The following is a 23,718-nucleotide window of genomic DNA, read 5'->3' as shown; positions in this document are numbered from 1 at the left end:
TGCGTAGTACAGTTCATGGGAGCCCCGCCCCCAGGCCCTGCAGCCCTCACTGCCCCCAGCCCTACTGCAGGGTTGGCCTCCCTTCTGTCACCCCACCTGCCACTTGCCCCTCTGTCTCGGGAAAACCCACTGTGATTCCCTTCCAAGGCTGACCTTCCTTCTGGTGTCTTCTGCCCCATTCCAGCTCCCCTTTCCCCATGGGGTCATTAGATACTGAGCCCTCCCGAGGGCCCAGCCATGTGGGGGTGGAACACGGCAGTCACAGAAGAGGGAAGAGCCCTTTCTGCATGGAGCTTGCTTCTGGAGGGGAGAGAAAGACCACCAACAGGAAGTGGGTGGGCTGCGTCGTGTGTGGAAAAGCGGCACGCTGGGAAATGAAGCGGGGCAGGGGAGCGGCAGGGGCTCTCCCAGGCTTCCCTCCTGCGGCATCTGTGCGCCCCAGGCCTTCACCCCAGTACTGCTGACCTTCGGGGCTGCTTCCATCTCTGATGGGGGCCGTCCTGGGGATTGTAGGGTGTTCAGCAGCTTCCCCGAGCTAGATGCTAGGAGCCACCAACGCCTGAACAAGATAGATGCATTTGCCACCTGGCTGGTTGCTCTCTGTAAACGTGAGCTAAACTGCTGGCCCAGGATGGTTGACAGAGAAAGTCTGTGACTTCCCGAGAGTCCTGGTGATGTGTGATGTGTAGCTTAATACAGAGTCTGGTGAATAGAGAAAGACTTCTCTCCGTAGATGTGCAGAGAGGGTTAGTATATGCACGTTTATTTCCTGGTTCTTTCCAGGGGCTCCCAGAGGACCTTGAAGCAGTGAGGCCACCCAGGCCTTAGTTGGTGGTGCCATTCTCCCATAAAAGGAACCAGGCTTTTGGTGAAAATAGCTTATTCTGGCTGAGCATGGTGGCTCACGCCTGTAATCCTAGCACTTTGGGAGGCTGAGATGGGCAGATCACTTGAAGCCAGGAGTTCAAGACCAGCCTGGCCAACATGGTGAAACGCCCATCTCTACTAAAAATACAAAAGTTAGCCGGCCGTGGTAGTGCATGCCTGTAGTCCCAGCTACTCGGGAGGCTGAGGCACAAGAATTGCTTGAACCCAGGAAGTGGAGGTTGCAGTGAGCTGGGATCGCACCACTGCACTCCAGCCTGGGTGACAGAGACCCTGTTAAAAAAAAAAAAAAAAAAAAAAAAAAAAAGGCTTATTCTTTGGTTGGAGCAAAGACTGCGAGGTAAGCCCAGAGCATCATGTGGTGTCAGGAAGGAAGTGCCCCAGCAATGGCGGCAGGTTTCAGGGACACAGGAGCTGACAGAAGGAGCTCCCAAGGGTCACAGCTGGGACATGGGACTAGCAAAGCAGGACTGGACTGTGACACAATGCATAGAATATCCACAGGTCCAGACTGATAGAAATCATTCAATAAGTAGATGGAAGAGACAAATCTCTTGCACAGAATAATTCCAAATAATTCCAGTAGATACTTCCTCCTCACGGAGATAGAATGTAGCTCCCCACCCCTGAAGTATGCACAGTGCTTAGTGACTTGCTTCCAAAGAGTACACATCGAAGGTGGGAAACGGGCTTCACTGAGGAGAAACCTGGGCAGCTGTGTCTTAGCCAGCTGGAGGCCCGTGTCATCAGGGATCTTCCTGTGCCTAACACATACCCTGGATACCACGGGATGAGGGGGTACTTCACATGGTCTTCCTTCCCCAACCACATCACCCCAACGTAACCATGAACCAAACATCAGATCACCCGAATTGTGGGACAATCTACAAAATACCTGACTGGCACTCCTCAAAATGGTCAAGGTTATCAAAATCAAGGAAAAGCTGAGAGACTCAGCCGAGCCTGGAGGAGCTTCAGGAGATGTGATGATGAAATGTCACGTAGGCTTCTGGATGGAGTCCTGGAGCACAGAGAGGGCATTGGGGAGAAGCCAGTGATGTCTGCGCACCGCATGGGGTTCAGGCACTATTGTTCATTCGTGGTGACAAATCACATGGCAGTATAAGTGGTAGAACCTGGGTGTTGGGGACACAGAAGCTCGGCACTAGCTTTTCAACTTTTCTGTAAATCTAAAAGTTTAAAATAAAAAGTTTATTTAAAGTGTGTGTGTGTGTGTGATATAAACAGTTGTGACCCAGCACTCATGAGCTAGGAGTGGTGCAGGCAGACTCTAAACAGAGAAACGGAGGCATCACGCCTTCTGGGAGAGATCGGTGCTACAGAAAAAAACAGGGCTGTGAAATTGCAACCTGCCCCCAACACCCACACGCCTGATGCCCTGATCTCCCACATGTGAGCCAGAGGAAGAGGACAGCGGCAGCAAGGTCAGACAGGGTGAGTCCCCTGTGGGCCATGGGAAGGAAACAGAGATAATGCCCCTCCACGTACATGGTGGGGACATTCTGGGATGAAGGGGTGTGGGGGAACAGAGCTGCATGTGGAGTGTGTGCACACGTGTGCAGCATTTGTGTGCACATGTATTTGTGTGTGTGAGTGCACATAACATAGTATGTGTATACACTTGTAGCATCTGAACTTGTGCAGTATGTGTGTGTGTGTGCATGTGGGAGTGACATGACCACGCCTGTAATGGGTGAGCAGAAGCTCCTTTTCCCGGCAGCTGTGGCAGCTCAGGTGAGAGAGGATTACGGAGGGGTGACATGAGGAAGGTGGGGAAGGTGGGTGGGCAGTGCAGGCAGTGAGGGAAGGGTCAGCATCCAGGAGGCACCTGGGGCTTTGGCTGGAGCCACAGATGTGCAGTAGGTGAGATGGAGGGGGTGGGTGCTGGGTTTGAGTGGGGGTGCAGGCAGGGCATTGTGGGGTGCCCTGGAAGCTGCTGCATGCTCCTGTTTACAGTGTGGGACACGCTGCTAGGGAAGACCCAAGTCGCCTCCAAAACGAAGGCCATGGTCAAGAGACTCGCTGGCCAGCTGGGGCCACCTAGCAGAGATGTCCTGGGGCCTGAGGCTCTGTCGGTCCCACCTTCCTGGCTGTTGGCAGTGGTTTCCACAAGTCTAAGAAACCCAGAGCGCACTCCTGGCAGAAGGAGAGCCGGTGAGGCCTGCCTGCCCACAAACATCTTCCCACACTCCCCTGAAATTCTTCACTTTCTCAAAAGGCAAGACGTTCTTGTAATTAGAGGTGAATCTGGGCTGATGCCACCCTCTCAAAAAGAAAATGTACCCGTGCACCAGGCATTTGCACCTGCCTTTGAATGCAGCCACCTGTGGCCTGCTGTTCCACACCGAACTGGGAGGCCTGGCCTGCAGTCCAGGCCAGATGGAAGGACACACCTGGCCCTGCTGCAATGTTGAGTCCAAGGCAGGGATGAGGGTGGGAATGAGGGTGCCCCCTCCTCAGCTTTCCGAAGGAACAGCTTCCTTCTGGACAGTCCTAGAAAGACCAGGGGAAGAGGAAGAAAAGAGGGGTCCCTAGCACCATCACCAGCTCCCTGTGGCAAGTCATCACCCATGCCTCCAAGCAGACAGTCCACAAGACAAATGCACACCTACTGCATGCCAGACCCTTATCTGGGCCTGGAGGAGGGCAAGATGGACATGAGCCTGTCCTCATGGAGCTTAACGCCCATGCCTGAGACAGACCCTGGCCAAGTGAATAGCAGGAGGTTAGCAGGGAGGTACAGGGAGGGCTTCCTGGAGGAGGTGGCCAGACAGCCAAGCAAAAGGGAAAGGTGCCCATGTGAGGATGACAACCGCATGGGAAGACCTGGATCTCCTCTCACCCTCCAGCTTGGATTTTCCCTGGGGGTGCAAGCCATTGTTTCACATAGACAGTGACACACCCCACTTTGCATTTTGTAAAGTTCCTTCTAGAACGCCATTGGAGGCCAGAGTGGAAGTCGGGAGACATGGAAAGTGGGTACTATTGGAGTCTTCCTGGGACAAGGTCACAGTACCTGAACCAGGGAGGAGGTGACCGAGGGCAGACAGAAGAGGAACGGGGTCTAAGCAGCCTGGAAGGTGGCTGCCCGCAGCTGTGAGGAGCACGGACAGTGGTGGAGGATGTGGGCTGGGCCGCCACGCGGACAGGGATGGGGAGGCTGGGGGCAGAGGCTTGCTGATGAGTTTGGTGTCTCCCCACTGGTCTTCCAGTGCCCATTTGTAAAATGAGGGAGGTGGATGGACTATTTGCCAAGTCCCCTCCTAGCTCAGGACCCCTCCGAGGTGGCGTAGGTGTATCCTGCGGCCATGGGGAGGTCTCAAACCCCAGCACCTCCAAACTTCAGGAACCACAACCTGTGGCGCAGTCTTGGCTCACTTTGATTAAACATTCAGCTGTACTCGGCGGCAGCCCACGTCCACAGCCGATGCTCTTTCTGCATGGATGACTCACCAGAATTAATGTTCATTTGATTTTTACTATAAATTACGCCTCACATAATTTCTCCATTATGGACAGAGGACGGCTCCTTGGGAAAGACTGGAGCGGCTATTTGGTCGCTCATGCTGGGAAAGCGCTGAGTCATCGCTTCTCCCACGCACCGGCTGGCGGCAGAGGCGGCCACCCGGGCCATGGGCGGGTGGCCTAATGGATACATCTCCCGAATCCACTAATGGGAGTGGCTCACCTTGGCCCCCAGAAGAGGAAGAGGGGAGTAGGCAGTGAGAGCTCCTGTTTTCCTGAACTACCTGAATACGGAAGATTGTGATGTGGAAGGCAAAAAAAAACAACCAAAAACATCACGCTTTTAAAGATGGAAGGATCTTCTTTCTTCCCTACCTCTTTCCTTCAAATATCATGGCCTGTCCCCAGAATCCATACAGTCCTGGGCAAAATGAGTCAGGTCCCAACCCCGGGGTGCTCTCAGTCTCGGGAGGAGACAGGTTGATCAGGTCATCTCTGAAGCCGGCACACTGCAAAGTGTGTGGGAAGAGCCGGGCCTTCCCAGAGGAAGTGGCGCCTGCCGTGGCCGCAAGGCCGAGGGGCGGGCAGCATGCACCAGTGGGGAACAGCGTGTGCAAAGGCCCTGGGGAGAGGACCTGGGGACGCCAGGTGCCCGAGGGAGAGGGGTAAGCACGGAGCATGGGTGGCGCCAGCTCCCATCCCAGAACTGTGCTCCTTTGTTGGAAAAAAGAGGAAAACACGAGGAGGCTCTGATGTCGTCCTTAAGGAGGAAACAGGCACCATCATCATTCCGCAGATGTCCCTTCCACATGAGGACCTGGCCCACAGTGGGCCTGGGGGCCTGACTCAACCACCTCAGGCTGTGAGGGAGGGCATGTCACAGAAATGGAGGCAGGGCTTGGGAGAGGGGACAACAGCAAGAGAGGCTGCCGTCTTCTTTCTTTTCACCAGTTTTGAAACCACAGGCTACTTTGTAAAAATCCGACAAAACCAGGATTGTGACTCATCAACCCCGACTCCCCGCCCAGTGGAATAAACCGATTTGCTTAAGCCTCCCACTGATCTTGTACATTTGTCTTTTTTTTTTTAATATCTGAAGCTCAAAAGAAACTAAAGTTTACATGAAAAAAAACACCCCAAAAACCTAGCATACTAGATTGAAGCAGACTCGTGCTTAATCTGTTTTCCAAAAGAATTGAATTAAAAAACAAAGCCCACAAACAGAACGTCACGACTTTTGCCTGCGTCAGCCCCACCACTGCTGCTCAGCCAGGGTGCCCGGAATCGCTCAGCCTGGGGTGCCCTCCCCTGCCCAGCCCCCACCACAGGAACAGCAAGCCAGGCACACAGTGGGACCCACCAGGCAGGGTTTCGATGGGCCCCACGGGAATCCCCTCCCCCACATCGTTTCTGGGACGCCGTTCAACGACCCGTGGCACGGACGTTGTCCCGTCACTGTCCCTGTTTGCAGATGTGGAAACTGAGGCTCAGGGTGGTCATTTACCTAAAGTTCTTCCCTTGTAAATATCAGAGTGGACCTTGACCCTGGACTCTGCTGCCAAAAAAACCAAAGGACACAAAAGTCCTAAGAGAAAGCCTTACTCTTTTCTTCCTCCAGACATCGGGTTTATACGGAACAGTAGGTACATGATTCCATTTATCTCAGTGGTTCTCAACTGGGGCAATTTTGCCCCCCAGGGGAGCATTTGGCAATGTCTGGAGACATTTTTAGTTGTCATGACTGGGGTGGGTAGCGTCTAGTGGGTAGAGGCTGGGGTGCTGCTAACGTCCTACAACGCAGGAGAAGGCCCCCACCGCAGAGAACAATCCAGTGACAAATGTCAATAGTGCTCCTGGAACTCTGATTTAGGTAAAATGGTGTTGGTAAAATATGTGTATGCCCGCATGTAGAGAAAGAGCTAGAAAGATATGTACCCAAATGTCTACATTTGTTTATCTCTTGGTGAAAGAATTTGGGTGATTTTTTATTTTTCTATGTTTTTCTGTACTGTTTGAATTTTTTAAGAAACAATGTCCATGTATCATTTTTATAATCAGGAAAAAAAAGCTGTTTTCATTTTGTAAAAATAAAAAAGGGCTTCAGGACTTATCGATTCTGATCCAGCCCCCTCACTAACTAGCTGTCAGGAGCAGCTCTCCGGGAAATATGTCTATCTGGAAGTGAGAAGAGCAATCCTTCTTGCATTATATTATGGGAATATAAAGTAACATTGTCCTGGAAAAGCTCTCTGAGCTCAGAGGAGAAAAATCGTTGAGAATCCTGAGATATTACTTCCCTCATATATTTCCCCTCCGAGATGCTGTGTAGGTTTTTGCAGCATAGCAATTTAGGAGACCCGGCCTCGGTGAGGGCCCCCTATTTGCCAGGTACCTGGCTTGAGAAGGAGGAGCACGGATAGGCCCGGTGAACCTCCTGTCCTGAGGGTGTGTGGAATGGGCACTCCCACCTTTCAAAGATAGCATTTAGTCCCGGGGTGATTTTGATTTTGTCTGGTTTTTCCAGCCAGGGTATAACTGTCATTTGGGGTGGGATCATTCTGTATTGTGAGGGCCGTGGACTGGACATTGTAGGATGTTTAACAGCAACCCTGGCCTCTACCTGTGAGATGCAATACCTCCCTTGCAATGGAATTACCGTGTAGTGCTAAAAAAGAAGCAGAAGGCTCATTGTAGAGGGATCAGAGCACCTCCGCCACCAAATCCAAACAACTGAATGTGTCTACAGACAAGGGCACGTGCTAGTGTGGGAGTGACAAAGTCACATGGGTGCAGACCCCTTGGCTCCAGCCTGCTGGGTGTTCTGACGAGTGGACTTTGTGGCGATAACGCAGGCTCCTGAGTCAGGATACTGGTTTGCTGCATTTCTGAGTCACTGCTCATGTTTTCCATCTTCAAAAATTTTCCATTTGTGTCTACCCCCTCCAAGACAGCCTATGCCCAGACAGGACCCCTAGTGGTCTGGACACCCCCAAGTGCCCCAGACAAGCCTTGCTAGGCCGTGTGAGGTGTGGGACCGGGGCTCCAGTTTTCCTACAAATAATGACATGACAGGTAGGCTGTGTTCCATGCAGCCAGGGTGACAGGAACCACAGAAATGAGCCCACGAACGCTGAAAAAACAAATCCCTCACTTCCTGGGATCGCATAAAGCCAAGGACTAATTGTGAGAAGGCCCACAGAGAGGCTTCTGCGGCCACCCTGCACACCAGTGCCTGACATCAGAATGAGAAGATGCACTTCAAATTGAGCAAGATAAAACCAGTTTGGGGAATGCAATATCTCACCTCGCTTCCTGTCTTTTAAAAAATCCATAATTCATAGAGAACCCAGTCAGGGGTGTGCAGCCCAAACTGAATTATCCTTTTTTCTAAAGACTGAGGCTGGGAGAGACATTTTCTTGACATGGAGAAAATAAAAAGCAACTCTTTTGAGCCCATGTCCCCTGATCTTGACTTCCTTGCTACAGAACCTTCATCCCACGGGGATGGGAACATTATAAACACATGCTAAATGACATTCTAAGACGCATGCTAATGACATGGCTAGGAATTTATCCTGCTGCTGTCCTCACACAGGCCCAAAGGATGAATATACTGGTTTATTCATTGCGGAGCCGTTGGTAATAGCAACAGACTAGAAACAACGTAGGTACCATCACAGGATTGGTTAAATAAACCCCATTCCTCCCTTGTGATGGAATTACCACGTAGCACTAAAAAAAAGAAGCAGGAGGCTCATTGTATAGTGATCGGAGACACGTCATTGCATTGGTGAAGCAAGGTGCAGAACAATATCGTATGCTCCCATCTGTGTTTATTTTAAAAAGGGGAGAAAAAATACATGTGTGCACTGGCATGTGTATACCCTGTGCTGGTTCCCAGGAGGAGTGGGTGGCAAGACAGAGGCTACAAAGATGCCTCCCGCCCCACACTTTTGTAGGTTTTGCTTTTTGAACCAGAAATAAGTGCTCAGAAATCAATGTATAAGATTGAACTTCCTTAAAAACAAAAACAAAACCAAAAACATACTGTGATAATTTGTTATATAAAAAAAAATAACATCATAGGGGAGGGAAAATGAATTCCTACAAAACAAACCTGGGCATATTTCCTTAGGGAAGCCCGGCCTGTGCTCTGGACCTCAGCATTCTTCATGCAGCGGTCGTTTTCTAAGGATCCCCTGCTTTTCTAGTATTTTGTGAAGCTTTGGTGTCTTCCAAATAACAACATGGGGCCGGGCCTGGTGGCCCACGTCTGTAATCCCAGCACTTTGGGAGGCCGAGGTGGGCGGATCACAAGGTCAGGAGTTTGAGACCAGACTGGCCAACATGTTGAAACCCCGTCTCTACTAAAAATACAAAAATCAGCCAGGCATGGTGATGTGCATCTGTAATCCCAGCTACTCAGGAGGCTGAGGCAGGAGAATTGCTTGAACCCAGGAGATGGAGGTTGCAGTGAGCTGAAATCATGCACTGCACTCCAGCCTGGGTGACTCACTCCAGCCAGAGTGAGTCTCTGTCTCAAAAACAAACAAAACAACACAAAAAAACCCCACAAATAACAACACGGCCATCCACGTCCTCTAGTCGTGGGCCAAAACTTATTCCAAAGCTCTTGTCCCTTTAACCTTCATTTCCCAAAGCAAAGTAGAGATGGTTTTGGTTGATACATGGACAATTATTATGCTAATGTGCCTGTGCTCATTATGATGGATATTTCCTATTTGTGGCAAGTGACAGAGATTTTTCCATTCACTATGATAGAGTAAAATTTCCTTGTCAAATCATGCATTTAAATAATGAAAGAGCAAAACAATACTAAGAAAATCATAGCACAGCTAGGCCTGCAGATGCAAAAATTCAGAGAGCTGAGACCCTGCTAGCTGAAATTTGGGGTCCATGGCTCTGCACACACCACCCCATCTCCCCAGAAAATCTACTTGACTTTCAGTGACCAGGCCTTTTGGATTCCCTGAATCAGTATGATGAAGAGAAGAGAAAAAAACTAAGCATTTGCTGTGAGCTTTCAATTTCTTTGCAGAGCAGCAGATCCAGGTGTGCAGTCATCAGCTGCGGAGTGGGGAAACGGTCTCCTCAAAGAACAGGGTGCTTTTTACTTGGTCTGTCCATCTCTGAATAGCAGTGATGACCTTCACTTTCTACTGCATTTGAGAGCGTATTTTCCATTCCACTTTTTGTCCATTCTCTGATGTCTATTACAGCTTAAGTGCTGCAAATCCTGAGCTGGTAAGAGAGGCCCTAATGAGTCCTGGGTTTGGCTGGATCGACACTTGCCTGCAGCCGTTTCTTAGAGACATTGCGAACGGTGCCAGGGATGGGTTAGGGGAGAAAGCTCTCCCTCTGAAGAGCTGTGGTCTGAGAACTGGTTAATAGATGAAATGGTGATGTTGCTTTATGGGATACTTAAATGCAAGTGATCTCCAAATTACATTGCAGAAAAACACAGGAGGGGTTCCAGTGGAGCGGGACATAATGGCTTCTCCTAATTGGGGCAAAGAGAATTCCAGCCGTGCGGGCTGAGGGTGATATTTGCAGAGTCACTGTCACAGAGAAGCAGCATCTCACAAGCCCCCAGCTCTCCCGTTTGCCTTGGAAATACCCAAAGTGCCTATTTATTTGGAGCTGGCTACAGCATGGCCCTCCTTGCATGCACTCTTTGAAAGACATCTTCTCACTTGTTAATTTTCCTCTTCTAGAAAGCTTGTTAGTCTTTCCTTTCTACTTTCATGGAGGCTGTGAACCTGGAGCTGGGGAAAGGCAAGCTCCTGGGAAACCAGAGTTTCTGGCTGGTCTGTAGAGATGTTTCTGGAAGGTCAGGAGTGGGCCATCTTTTTGAGGGTTTAAGACAATCCTGAAAATAGTGCTGGAGACTGCTAGAGGTAGAACAGACGTGAACAGACTTTGCTTCAGGGAATCACCTGCAGCTACCCTATGGAAGACAAAAAAGAACCCAAACTATTAGACATGGTTTGAATGCTGACTGTGCACACCTCATCTCATTGGATCATACGAGGAAAGTGCTGGCATGATCCCCATTCACAGGTGGGCAGAGAGAGGCTCTGAGAGCTTGGGCGACCCACCCACAGCTACACAGACATGGGACGTTGCAGATGGGGACTCACCCCAGGTCTGACTCCAGAGGCAGGGTGCCACCCCGAGAGGCATGAGGGACTCTAGAGGGGCCAGAACCAGCCCCTGGGTGCCTGAGGAGGGGCGAGGGCTGTCCACAGCTGATTCCAGAAGACACTGCCCATGACGGCTTGTTCAGAATGCACAGCCACATTGGAGAGGGGCCTGGGCATGTCCAAACTGGGGATCATTTTGTGTCTCATCAGAGGAGAGGGCAGTGTGGTGGCAGGAAGCTGGAGAGGAGGCTCATGGAGATAGATCCCTGCCTCTGTTGTCCAGCGACTCAGTTCTGGCCCAAGCCTGCACCAGCCACTACAAAGCAAACAAAAGCATCCATCCAGGGAGGGGCTGGGCTCCACTCAGGGGACTTCTCCAAGCTCTCCTGGGTGCAGACGGATTCTCCCAGGGAGGTGTTCTGGAAAAGGCAATCTGCTGGTCTTCTGGTGTTGTGGTTTTGCCTCCTCAGCTGGGCCAGCACCTGTTCCTGCAGGTGGTTGGGATCCACCGCACACTCCTGCCCTCTCCCTCTTCTCTGCGCAGAAGCCCCTGGCCCTGCTCTCCTTCCACTGGAGCACTTAGTTCCATAACACATTCCTGGCCTTCGCTTATCATCTCTTTCTTTGCCTGCAGTGGATTAAGTCTAACTAAATGAAATTGCTGCTCTTGCAGGTCAAAGACAGCCACATACTGGCGATTGTGCGTGTGTTCTTCCGTATTCCATTCTGCAAGGATGAGGCTCTCCTTGATGCCCTGCTGAAGTCTGACACCTAACACAGCGACTGCCCCAAAGTGGGCCTTCAAGAAAAGCTGTGGGACGAGTGGATACAACTGGCCATTTGGGGGCTTGGAATGTCAACTTCCTGGGCTGTCAGCCCCAGAGACAGAACATATTCTAGGTGATTCTGAGAAGACAGGAAGCCTGCAGATGCTAAGGTACTCCAACTGTCCTGCAGGGTCCCTCATGATCCAACCACGCAAGGTCCCAGGCACAAGAAGGGGCGATCATCAAGCCTTCTCACTGCCCTGCTAATGGTGGGCGTCCAGGCAGCAGAGGCAGAAGCCTAGGAAGAGTGCGAGGCCATCTGCCCCAGCCCCCCAGGACGCTTCCTCCTGCGCATGTGTGGGAGCCTGGAACCCTTGCTCACTGCCCACGCTGGAGGGAGTGGGTGTGGAGTGAAGGGCTGGAGGCAGGCGCCAGTGGCGCAGTGGGCCCAGTTGGCTGCGTATACCCAAAGATGACCATTTTATACATCAGTGTCTAATGAAGGTCGCAGGTGAATGTGAATGGAACTAATGAGAAAATAATTATCCAAGCCGGGAAGCCATCAAGGCTCTGGATGTTGAGATTTTGGTGCTAATGGAAATGTGGCAAGGAGAGCGGTGACTGGAAGGAGCGGCCATTTGTGCTTCCCTGCACTTGAAGTTTCTGGTCCCAGAAAATTCCCCAGTGGGGGAGAGTAGAGGGCCAACCATGGGAATTCACCCCAGCCTGGCCCATCCCCAGCCCCAGCCCCACTCCCTTTAATCCTAAGTGGAGCAAATGGAAGGAAGTTCACCTGGGGGTCGACACTGGTGCCTCCTGAACTCAGCAGACCAAGAGGGGCTGCGGTCGGAGGGCAGAAGGGCCTGTGGGGGATCAATTCTTTGCACTGTCTATGTGCTTTAGGATCAGGTTGAAACCCCCTCCTTTCAGAATCTGAAAAGGGCTTGTTCGGGGAGATTGCCCGAGAAGGACGGGCAGGAGGCAGCCGGGGCCACGGCCTCGGAGGTGACGTCTGGGTTCCTCTTCCGAGCCCTGCCGCCATGTTCCTTGCTGTCAGGTAAGGCCACTCGATTGTCTTCCGAGAGAAAGGGACATTCCACCAACCGAACCACCATCTATGCCCAGAGATTTCAATACCTCCAGCCTACTTGGCGGGTCCACCTATTGTTTCTCGTCCATTTTGATAAGGCTGCAGGGGAAGATAAGGCTATAGGCCCAACCCCTCCCAGCCCCCTTCCCATTTCCTGGAAGCCAGGACAATTATGGGATAGAAGAACTGTACCCTGGTGACGCTCCCAGCATTTCTAGGGGCTGGTAGAGTAAAACAGATTGCAAATTCAGGTCATTTCCAAAGACCCCAGGTACATTTCTTGGGGATCTAAATTGCAACTGAACTTGTGCTACCAGAGAGGAAAACCCATCTTCTTGTTCACTCTTAGCTCCAGCCTTCAGGTTCAGCCTTGGGTCTACAAATTACCCCCTGTGAGGCAGCAGCTAAGTTAACGGGCCTTATTTAGCATTTTCTTCTTGTTGGGGGGTGGAGAGCCGGGAGTGTAAGCCTGGCCATTCTGCTACACAAACTCAAACAATACAGGGTGCCAAGCCCTGTCCCACCCAGACTTGCTGGTTTTGAGCTTCCAGGAATGGGGTCCCAGCATCTGTATTCTTACTAAAGCACCCCGTCCTCCAAACCAGCCTTGGAAACGCTGGCTTAAGGATAATTCCAAAATGGATTCTTCATTCAAAAGGTTTCAGGGGAGATTTGAGGTTGAATGGTGAGCAACCAAGCTGATTTGCATGAGGTAGGGGGTGAGAAGTTTTCGACTACCTTGAGACTTGCTCTCCAAACGACTTGAGGCTGTAATTATACATGCAAAATGAAGCTAACATTTCAGAGAAGTATCTGGAGAATTCAAGTCAGAAGAAGCACGTTCCTCTGAAATACCTAGATAATGAAAGAAAAAAATATATTCATTGCATAAATTGCTCATTAATTCACTCCTCTGTGGGGGCACACAGCTTAAAAGCAGACACTTTGATTAATCCAAGCTGTATTAAATCCTCAAGATGCTTTTTTTTCCCTCTGTGCCTGGATCTACATATTTCTTTCCTCTAAAAAATCATAATAAAGCTGTCCTTTTGCAAAAAATGCATTTCAGATTTGGCTTGGCAGAATGAGCCCTGTAGTTGGTACAATCAATTTGGGTGCACCTTTTTTAAGTACACATTTTAAAATCAGATGCATTCTTTTCAGTTCACTGGAAATGCTAATTTTTTTTTCCATCGCATTTCAAAGTTACATTATGTGTGGCTAAGCGAATAACATCCAACACAATAGCACTTCAGAAAGACTGAGGAGGGGCGCGGTCCCAATCAGGGAGAAAGCCAGGGAAATGGTTAATTTCAAAGGCAGGCAACTGATTGGGGAAAAGAATCTATAGAATTATTTATTTCGTTAAAAAAAAACCCTGAAAATTCAAAAACCACTTGGAAATAACAAGCATCTAATCCTTGCAGGTTGATTTTTCAAGGCCCTCTTAATGAAATCTCAGCATATCTGTTCCTCACTCATGGACTGCGGGGTTGTCTATGGGATCGTAGACTCAGCGCACTTTCTTTTACTCCCTTAGCTGTTTCATGCAGGTACGATGGATGATCAGTTGTCCACCTGGCTTTTCTGCTTCTGATTCCTCTGCTTCCCAGACCTTTGGCCAGTTCCATGAAAGCCAGGCCAACCCCACGTAGAAAGCCTCTTACAGGTGAACAAAATCATACAAGGAACTGGTCTAGGTTCCATTATCTAGTGATTTTACAAAAGAGCCTTTTTATGTCGCTGGCTTGACCCAGTAAGAGTTTCCGCAGTATCTTCTCAGAGATCAGTAGTAAATACTTTGTAATGTCTTGTTTTACAAAGCTTATGGAGGAGAATGGAAACGTTCTGTATTAAAATAAACAAACAAACAAAAAACCAAAAAACGCTTTGTAGTAAATAGGAAAGAGGAGAAACATGAACGATTTTGGGGTACTTCAGGGATATCCTTTCCATTCAACGAACACACTGACGTATTGTTCTAATCTATTCATTTATGGAAATGGGCCTCAGATTTGGGATTTTGTAGACCAGTAAAAACAAAACAAAAGCAAACCAGGAGATTGCCACTTTTTTATTTTTTATTTTTTATTTTAAACAGAGTCTTACTCTGTTGCCCTGCCTAGAGTCCAGTGGCATGATCTCGGCTCACTGCAACCTCTGCCTTCCGGGTTCAAGCAATTCTCCTGCCTCAGCCTCCAGAGTAGGTGGGACTACAGGCGCCACCACGCCTGGCTAATTTTTGTATTTTTAGTAGAGATGGGGTTTCGCCATGTTCGCCAGGCTGGTCTTGAAGTCCCGACCTCAGGTGATCCACCTGCCTTGGCCTCCCAAAGTGCTGGAATTACAGGCGTGAGCCACTGTGCCCAGCTGCCACTTTTTATTTTATCAAGAAAGGGCATAAAAAAGCAACCACATATCATAAAAAGAAGAGCATTTGAATTCCCTAAGAGCAACATAAGCAAGAAGGAGCGAATCTCAGGAGTGATTAATGAATGTATTTATTCCACCAATGTTTTCTGGATGCCTCCCCGTGCCGGTGGCATCCCAGGCGCGTGGGTGCGCAAGGTCCTGCCCGGGGACAGCCTTTCCGCTGCGTGAGTGTAGCTTTGTAACAGGCTTGCTCTCTGCTTACCACTTGGCTGGCTTCCCCGTGGAATGAGTGACCAGGGCCAATCCTGTCCTGAGCCGGCGTGGGGGCCCTAGCCTGGGGAGGTCTTGCTGTGCTTGATAGCGCTTTGGCAACCAAGTGCGTGTTCCTCTCTGTGTCAGGAAGTCACGCATATTCTCTGGGCGATGATGTGACCGCACCACAAATCCAGCATGGCTTCCGCCAAGGAACCTGACAGCAAATAGGCAGTGAGTTCCACCACAGCACACGAGCGGCGAATGAGCAGACAGTGGACGGAGAGGGGAGTGATGGGAAGCAAAACCGGACCCACTTCTCTTCCTAAGTACCCCAAGAAAGTCACCACCCATCTGGAAATCCTGACCCAATGACCCAGTTGGTGCCCACAACAGGGCCTGGCCTCAGAAACCCCTCCCTTGCTGCATGGACCCCCTGATCGTTCATTCCCCCTCTTATTCCAGGAAGCACCAAGCACCTCCTGCAAGCCGTCCTGGCATCCTCTTCCCCAGAGGGCCTTTGGCTCCGAGCCCTCGTCTGCAATGACCACTTTCACTGCCCTCTGCCACAGCTTTGGGGCACAGACCAGTGAGCCGGAGGGCTGATCTGACTAAATCATCAGAGAAGGACCGTGCCAGTACCAGCCCTGTGCCTTCCAGGAAAAATGTCTTTTTAAAAAACAGCACCCCGCCCCCGCCACTGACCTCAGGGATTCCTCAGCCGTTTATACAAACTCACTTGAAAGGAGGTCTCTGGGCTGTAGCAGCAGAGAGGGTGGCTGGTGCAGGAGATTCATGATGCAAGGATTTTGTAGAAAGATGTTCTAGATCAGAGTGGGCAAACTCGGGCTTTAGGGCAAATCTGGCCTGTCTGCTAAGAAGAAAAAAATACACATATTCCTTTTCTCATATATATATATTTCTTTTTCTTATATATATTTATACACATATTTATGTGTGTATATAGAATATACATATACATACTTTTTCATACGCACACGTATGTTTTGAGACGAGGTCTCATTGTGTTTCTCAGGGTGGAGTGCAGGGGTACAATCATAGCTCACCTTAACCTCAAACTTTTGGACTCAAGCGATCCTCCTGCCTCAGCCCCTTGAGTAGCTGGGACTATTGGTGTGTGCCACAATGACTGGCTAATTTTGTAATTTTCTGTAGAGGTGAGATCTTGCTATGTTACCCAGACTGGTCCCTAACTCCTGGCCTCAAGCCATCCTCCCTCCTTGGCCTCCCAAAGCATTGGTGTGAGCCACCACGCCCGGCCAAGAATATCTTTCTTAGTACACAGAAATGACTCTGGGAAGCCAGATGTGAGCTTCTCATAATATTTTCTTGGGACCCAGCCATGTCTGCTTGTGTAGTTTTCATCTACAGCTGCTTTTGCTGAAAATATGTCCTATCAGCTGGGTGCAGTGGCCCATGCCTGTAATCCCAACACTTTGGGAGGCTGAGATGGGTAGGCCACCCGAGGTCAGGAGTTCCAGACCAGTCTGGCCAGCACGGTGAAACCCCATCTCTACTAAAATACAAAAAATTAGCCTGGCGTGGTGGTAGGCACTTGTAATCCCAGCTACTTGGGAGGCTGAGGCAGGAGAATTATTTGAACCTAGGAGGTAGAGATTGCAGTGAGCCGAGATCATGCCATCGCACTCCAGCCTGGGCAACAGAGCAAGACTCTGTCTCAAACAACAACAACAACAACAAATGTGTACTATCAGGTGCTTTACGGAACAAGTTTTCCAAGCCCTGGTCTAAATTCATTGATGGATTTTCAGAGGGCTCCTTGAATTCTCTGGGATTGTTTACAAAGTGGGACTTTTCCAGAAGGAAGTCCACAGTTTTCATCAAGCTCTCAAAGGGGCCCCAGTCCGCAAAGCACAGGGCTGCTAGACTGAGCAAATACAAATTCAGGACCCCGACCCCCTCCCCCCGGTTCACTGGAACTTCAGATAACTGGATGACTTTTTAGTACAAGTATATCCTATTAGATATTTGGGACACACATGCTAAAAAAATAAATAAATAAGCCAGGTGCAGTGGCTCATGCCCAGCACTTTGGGAGGCCAAGGAGGGTGGATCACTTGAGGTCAGGAGTTCAAGACCAGCCTGGCAAACATGGCAAAACCCTGTCTCTACTAAAAATACAAAAATTAGCCGGGTGTGGTGGCGCGCCTGTAGTCCTAGCTACTCAGGAGGCTGAGGCAGGAGAATTGCTTGAAATCAGAGGGTGGAGGTTGCAAGGAGCCAAGATTGAACCACTGCACTCCAGCCTGGGCCACAGAGTGACACTCTGTCTCAAAAAAAAAAAAAAAAAAAGAAAAAAGAAATTCATGGCTTATCTGAAATTTCCAGTGTACCTGAGTGTCTTGTATTTCATCTGCAACACAATCAGAAGAGTAAGACGGATGAATTCCTCCTAAGTGTCGCCTTCTCACGATCCCGCTTGCACTCTTGGGCTGACCCCTCTTTCAACAAGGTGATGGAACTCCCCCCTCACTCCTCCTGGGCCCCTCCCTCCAATGTTTCTTGAACCATTTGGTGATCTAGTAAGGAACATGAAGTTACACTTATTTCCTCTAAACTTATTTTTGTATACTTTTATGGCATAAGTGCTTTTCTGATTGCAATTGAAATCCATGCTTATTCTAAAAATGGAAATCCTGGTCAAAATGAACAATAAAGGAAGGGAAAGTATTCCATGAAGGAGCTGCCGGCTGCCACCTGATGGCTATAGACTATTTGGGATGGGGCTGGGCTCTCCCGTGTCTCCCCAGCGCGGGATGTCTTTCTGAGCACTCTGGCTTCATTGTCTTCTCCATGTAATGATGTATTGTAGACATCTCTCCAGAGCAGAGCACGAGCTCCTCCTCATTCTTCTTAACTGCTGTGTCCTACTCAATTGATGGCTGCACCATTGTTGACCTACAGATGAACCTGACACGATCCACCTCCATATCATTGAGGCTCTGGTCCTCTTACTCTGATCAGAGGAGTTAAGAAAATCTAGTATTGCATTGTTTTTCTTTTTATCAAAGTAAGACATGTACATAATTTAAAAGCCAAAGAGCTCTGTAGGTTGAGGATGACAAATCCAGTCCTCAGCCCCACCCTCTCCAGCGGCTCCTCCTCGCTGCCTTCCTAGCTGCCGCCTGTGTCATCTGCCAGCATGTTTCTAAGAACGTGCTTCCGTGGCTGTCTCTCGATTTATCCGTCCCGGACATTCTGCGCTGAGCTCCTTCCTTGGCAGTGAGGGGTTTGCCTCCTTAGACCCCACGAAGAGTTTCCCTCTGAAGCTCTTGTCCTCTGCTGTCCTCAGGACTCAGCTGAGAGGCTGCTCTCCGACCTCCCCAGCCTCAGGGGCTCCCTTTCCAGGCCCCAGTCACACTCGCCCTGCTACAGGGCTTGTTCTTGGCTGGCCATCCTTGCAGAGGGCGGGGGCTGCCTCTGCCCTCAGTGGGGCGTGGCCTGAGGGTTCGAGGAGGCCCAGGAGGAAGGCAAGCGGGCAGGCAGGAGTGAGGACACGGGGCTCTCCGACCTGCCGATGGCCAGCCAGGTGGACGGAGGCCCTTCCCACCTCCTGCAGAGAGCTGTGGGTCTCTGCTCCTCTCAGTGTGGACCTAACAGACCTGAGACCACAGCGCGGCTTCTCTTGCTTGGGAAAACCCGAATTTCTCAAAGAATTCCGCCAGTGTCTGCTGAGTGCCAGGCACAGTGCTGGGGCTGGGACGAGAAAGGCCCTCCCCACAGCCTCGCCCTGCAGCCCAGAAAACACCTGTAAGGCCGGAGCCCAAGCCGCCATCTTTTCTGCAGGTGCTGTTTGGGAGAAGGTTCTAGGACATCTTGGAATCATTAGGTAAGCAGGGAGCCTCGGGAATGAGGGTGGGCCCTGGACAGGTTACTGTGGGTGGGTGTTGGGTGCATTCAGACCCACTCAGCTTCTATTTCTTGAGAAGCTCCGGGTTGCCCAGTCCCAAGTGAGCAGAACAAGACCTTGCTTTCCCCAGGGAGCCTGACACCTGGGCAAAGAGGCAGGACCCACACGGGAAAGACCAGGGCAGTACCGCAGCCCCCAGTGTCATGAAAGTGCCAGAGGAGTCACAGAAAGGCCAAGAAGGGGTTCAAAAAGTGACCACCATGATACGGAAAACACAGCATCCTCTGTGGCCTGCCACGCAGCCCTCACAAATCTACCCATCTAATCTCACAACAGTGCTCCTGATGGGGAAAACGAGGCATGGAAGGGGCAGGTGTCTGGCCAGGCTCTCACACCTTGTAAGTGGCAGAGCTGGGAGTCAAACATGCCAGGGGCCTCCAGGACACATGCTCTTCTAACTGCGCACCGTGCTGTTCTGTCATTAGGAGAAAATTATAACAGGCATGTTGACAATAATAGTGTTGATAATGCTAATTTACAGAATTCTCACCACACCCACAGGAGGGAGGGAGAGAGGAAGAGATAGGACGAGAGAAGAGGAGAGAGGAGGAGAGAGGAGGAGAGAGAACGAATGGTGGGAGGGAGAGCACCAGGCTGCATAGCCCCCACACAGACAGGCAGCCTCTCCCAGGAGGCCCACAGGTGTGTGCCTCTGTCCCGTCAGGCTCAGCCACGTGGATGCAGGGAACACTGTGCACCTGCGGCCTCCAGACCCCGGGACGGCTCTTGTGGGCCTCATCATCTCCAGGCTGCGCCATAAGCTGTGTCCTCCTGGGAACACAGACTTTCTCTTCCAACATCATGGGCCATGAGGAGCAAGAGGTGGACGGAGAGGTGGAGATGGCACAGGTAGGTGGGGTGGCGGGACAGCCTTTGTTTCCCAAGGCGTGTGGGGACTACATGCTCCACAGAGTGCTGGGAGGTGTTTGTAGGTGGAAAAAAAAAGGGAGAGAGAGAGAAACGTCAAGTTCTTCAAAGTTAAAAAAGAGTTCTTTCTGCAGGCCTTGTCAGTGCCTTTGCAGGGTTGATGTGCAACGAGACTCCCTCCACCCCATGCCAGCAGGGGAATGTTGCTCCTGCAGGCAGTAGTTTTGTCTATTTCTGTTTGTATCCTGGGCACCTGAGCCCAGGCCTGTAGTAGCTACTCGATACATGTAACAGGAAGAAACCCTGGCCGGTGTGCGGATAGGGCTCCAGTACATGGTGAGGATTGAGCTCCAGGGACTCTGCCACAGCTGGCCATGCCCACGCGTTGGGCGCACGGTCCTGAGAGCCAGGGTCAAGGAAGGGAGTGTTCCTGTGCTGCCAAGGTGCCCAAAACACTCCATACACCAGTGCCTGAGGCTCTACTATTTGAGATTCAGACCTTCAGCTGAAACGTACACACATATGCACATAGGCCATTTAAATGCAGAGACCCATGAAAGGACCAGGGAGATTTTTGTTGGTCTTCCTTAGTTTGAGGTGGAAATAGAGATCCAGATAGAGGATAGATCTTTCCAGAGTTCCCAAGTCCACCCTCCGGTTCGGCACTTTGCTGGAGTCCTCTCAGAACTCAGTAGCACTGCTGTGCTCACAGCTACAGTTCCTCCAGCGAAGGACGCAGAGCGAAGTCAGCCCGGGGAAGGGCGCGTGGGTCAGGGGCCAGGAGGACTCCAGGTGTGAATTCCAGCTCTCCTCTCTCAGGGAAGTGGCACGGACACCACTTACCCACATGATGTGTGACTGCACACAAGTGCAGCCAGAGCTGGAAGTATCCACTGGGGCTCTGCCACATAGATGTGGCTGCCCACCCACGTGGCTGACCTCCGTCTCCAGCCCTCTGGGAGTTGAGCCCAAGGCCCCCGCCATAAAGCATATTGTCAGCATAAGTGATCCGGGATGGCCCAAGACCCTCAGTTAAACAAAGACACTCTTATCAGGCAGGACATCCCAAGGGCTTAGTGGTCACCTCCCAGGAGCCAGGGGCAGAGGCCAGCTCTCTCTGGGCAAGGTTAATGCTTCACTGCAGTCACCCGCTGTCCCGAGTTTAGAATCTTGTAACCTTCAGCAGCTGACCCAGCCTGGGAGGTTCTGCTTGAACACTTTGATGACTACCTGGGCCCAGGAGGGGCCCCTGGGGAAGGAGGCTGCTGCAGGACAGCCGCGGGGTGGGGGGCAGGATGCCAGCGACAGGCTTGGGTGACCTTACGGCATCCAGAGGCCCAGCCTGGGCTAGAGGGACAATGACAATCTGGTTTGATTTGTCAAGTGCTGAGATTTGCGCCCTGGAAGCGTAGACTCTCCTCTGGGCCCACAGGACCAGGGAGGCCGAGAGTGTGCTCTGTGACCTCAGCGAGCCGTTCCCCATCTCTGGGCTACAGTCTGCTCCCCTGCAAGGCTGAGGCTGGGCCGGCTCCGGGCAGATGCTCACTGCCCATTAAGCAGTGAACTATTGATCCTTTGGGGTTCGTCTCCAGATTCCAAAATGATCTGCCCCCCGTTTTTCAGGCAGGGGAAAGGCGTGGGGACTCTTTCTGGCTATTTTTCACTTCTGACTTTTCCCAGGTTGGTGAGAGTGACTCTGAGGATGATGTCACCAGCTCTTGGTCGGAGAAGGCTAGGAGGCTGAGGGCATGGGCAAGGACTTTGTCCTAAAGGTCACCGCCTTCATTTTGGGCTTGGAAACCATCGTGGAGCCTTTCTTCCCACCGCAGGGAAGGGCCTGGTGACCCTTCTCCTGGGCTGGGCGGGTGTCAAGAAGGTTCCTGTGGTGGGGCCAGCGTTGGGCTACATGATGGGAGGGACAGACACCCAAGTGGCTGGAGCAGGTCTGGGCACTGTGGGAAGGCATTGAGGGAAGGGGCCGCAGCTGCAGCGAGTCCAGCCGAGGCCTGCAGGCTGAGTTCCCCGGGCACAGCGGTGATGCCGAGTCACAGTGAGGAGAAGGGGAGGGAGAGTGCACTTCTGCTCAGTGCCGCTGAGATGGGGTGCCGCCTGCCATTAGGTCTTGTTGCTCTTCAGATGGAGGGACAAGGAGCTCCTGGAAGCGGCTCAGGCCATCCCAAGGAAGCCCAGGCTGACCTCCTGTCCCGGAGCAAGAGGCTGCAGTGCTCTTGGGCATGTGTCAATGGTCACCAGTTTGTGCAGGCTGTTTTCAGAGCCAGCTTTTCCTGGCTGGGTCTCAGGGCGCATGGTCAGGGTGCTGGGTGGGCAGGGCTGCCAGTTACGTGGGTGGGAGCTGTCTCCCCAGTGACGGTCTCCCCTTCTGTAGCCTCAGCCTAGGTTCCTGGTAGACGTGCCGTCGTCGGTCTGCCTAGGCTCCTGGTAGATGTGCCGTCGTCGGTCTCTGAGCGTCGTGGCTGTTGGTAGTCTCTGTGTCTTCACAGCCATCTTCACCACCTGGTGTGCTTGTTCCTCTACCAGCTCCCCTTCTTCCAGGACCTTGTGCCTCACAGCGACATTGCCACCCTGCAAAGTCCCCTTGGTCATTACCGCCATGGACAGTGCTGGGCTCGGCCCCCCTAGTGGTCTGCGGCTCACTAGGAGGCCAGGGCCGCACTGGATATCCCCCAGAGGGGTTAGCCAAGCCCTCTTCTCCTGATAGTTCTTGACCGCCTGAGTGGATGGGTGTGGGTGACTGGTGTATACCCCTTCCCACGTCTCAAAAGCTAGGACAAAGGTGTAGACAGCTCAGGAAGGGGTTAGCTTTGGGGATAAAATTCAGCCCATACAAACCTCAGTTCTGTGCCCATCATCACATTCTGCCGGAAGGAGAGAAGGCAGCATATACCTCCATGCTTGGCCACCTGTGTCATTCATTCATCAGTCTACTACACAGTCTGTCATTAAGGCCCAGGCCCGGGTGGCTGGGGACATAGAATGCACAGGAAACACACGGCCTGGTTTGGACTTTTTCTCCTCCAGGCTGGCACCTGACACCTTTCAGAAGGTAAGGGAACTAACAGTTGGGTGCCAGGCACTGAGGATGCAGCAATAACCAGGACAGACGGGGCTTGCAGCCTGATGATGGGGGAGAAGATGGGCTTGCAGCCTGATGGAGAGACAGGAGTTAACTGGATGATGCAATGAGTCCTATAGCAGAGAAGGGGCAGAGGCCACACACACACATGTGGGCAGCCCCTGAAGCTGGCCCCGGGGTGTGTTGGGGGAAATGGCCATCTGAAGAGGGCTTTGGTCTGAGACAGCCAGGGGGATCCATGGTGTGCCCTTGCCTCATCTCCATTCCCCTTCCCCGTGCCTGGCCATCTCCCCTACCCAGGAAACGGGTGGGCTAGGGCACACAAGGCTCAAGTGATGCTGCTGCCACCAGGATAGGTGCCAGACCTGAGGTGTTCATGGTGACATCTGTGACTTCCTGGTTGGCCTTCTGTGCACAGGCTGCTGGAGATGATCGCATGCATCAGGACCAACCGCAGTGTCCTGGAAGCTCCACTGCCATCCAGGCTCTGGCTGGCGGAGATGATAAACCCTTTGATTCTGCTGCTGTCCTGTTACACACTGGTCCTCCTGCTGCCTCTGTGGGCCCCACAGCCTGGAGTAAGTGGGCCCCAGATAGCTGGGAGCATCTGTTCACCTTCCCACCCCTGCAGAGGAAAGCAAGTTTATGGGCCAATTTCTACTAAAGTGTGAAGGACTGATACTTGCTTACTAGGTTTCTTTTCCTGTGGTACTAAACAGATTGAGTGTGATGGTTTGGAGTGGGAGAGGGGAAGGCTAAGGAGGTGTGAGAGTTGCCTTAGAATTTTG

Source organism: Pongo abelii, chromosome 21 (assembly GCF_028885655.2).
Source record: "Pongo abelii isolate AG06213 chromosome 21, NHGRI_mPonAbe1-v2.0_pri, whole genome shotgun sequence".
Classification (NCBI taxonomy): Eukaryota; Metazoa; Chordata; class Mammalia; order Primates; family Hominidae; genus Pongo; species Pongo abelii.
This window is presented reverse-complemented; position numbering follows the sequence as displayed.